This window comes from Protobothrops mucrosquamatus, unplaced genomic scaffold (assembly GCF_001527695.2).
Source record: "Protobothrops mucrosquamatus isolate PMUCROS unplaced genomic scaffold, P.Mucros_1.0 scaffold2833, whole genome shotgun sequence".
Classification (NCBI taxonomy): Eukaryota; Metazoa; Chordata; class Lepidosauria; order Squamata; family Viperidae; genus Protobothrops; species Protobothrops mucrosquamatus.
Genome location: NW_015388865.1, coordinates 228,146 through 229,579, shown reverse-complemented (window position 1 = coordinate 229,579; position 1,434 = coordinate 228,146).

The window sequence follows — 1,434 nt, the reverse complement described above, 5'->3', positions numbered from 1 at the left end:
ACTCCAAAGACCTCCATGCCCCCCAGGCTGCAAGGACCCCCAAAGACCCCAAAGACCCTCGATGCCCCCCACCCCACCCGGGCTGCAGAGAGCCCCACGATCAGGGTGGGGAGCCTTTCCCAAGACCCTCCCTCCCCCTCCCAGGGACTACAACTCCCAGCATCCCCCCACGGGCAGGGGGGCCACCATTCTGGCAGTCCGCGGCCAGGGGACGATGGGCCCTGCAGTGGCGAAGGAGGAGCAGATTCCACACACCCTCCCCGAAATGGAATGATGAGCCCTGTAGTGGCAAGGAAGCAGATTGCCCCCTCCCGGCCTCCAGGCAGGGGACGATGGGCCCCGTCGTGGCAAGGAAGCAGATTCCTCCCCTATCCCGAGGCAGGGGACGATGGGCCCTGTAGTAGCAAGGAAGCAGATTCCACCCCACCCCCAATCAAGGGACGATGGGTTCTGTAGTGGCGAGGAGGAATATCCCCGCCACCCCCAGGCAGGGGACGATGGGCCGTCTAGTGGCGAGGCAGCAGATTCCCCACCAAACTCCCAGGCAGGGGACAATGGGCCCCGTCGTGGCGGGGGGAGGAGAGATTCTCCACCCCCACTCCCTAGGCAGGGGACGATGGGCCCTGTAGTGGCGAGGAAGCAGATTCTATCCCACTCCCCAGGCAGGAGACGATGGGCCATGTAGTGGTGAGGAAGAATATCCCCCCCATCCCGGCAGGGGACGATGGGCCCCGTAGTGGCGAGGAAGCAGATTCCCCACCCCATTCCCAGGCAGGGGACGATGGGCCCCGTAGTGGCGAGGAAGAATACCCCCGCCCGCAGGCAGGGGACGATGGGCCCTGTGGTGGAGAGGAAGAATCTCTCCCCCCGCCTCCAGACAGGGGACGATGGGCCATGTAGTGGCGAGGAAGCCGATTCCCCCCACCACCCCCAGGCAGGGGACGATGGGCCCCGTCGTGGTGAGGAAGACTATAAACCCACCCCCAGGCAGGGGACGATGGGCCCTGTAGTGGCGAGGAAGCCGATTCCCACCACCAACCCCGGGCAGGGGACGATGGGCCCTGTAGTGGCGAGGAAGCCGATTCCCACCACCACCCCCAGGCAGGGGACGATGGGCCATGTAGTGGCGAGGAAGCCGATTCCCCCCACCACCCCCAGGCAGGGGACGATGGGCCCCGGAGTGGCGAGGAATCCGATTCCCCACCACCACCACCCCCGGGCAGGGGACGATGGGCCCCGCGGCGCTTCCTACCTTCTTGACGGTGCGCGGCGCCTCCGTGACGCTCCCGTCGGGGCTGACCAGCGCCTCGCCCAGCCGCCCGCCCGCCCCGTCGCCCCCGTCGCCGGACAGCCGCGGCGGGGGCTCGCAGCGCTTCATGGCCGAGGCCTGGGGGGCCTTCCCCGCGGAGGGGGCGCCGGGGGCCGGGGCCGCCT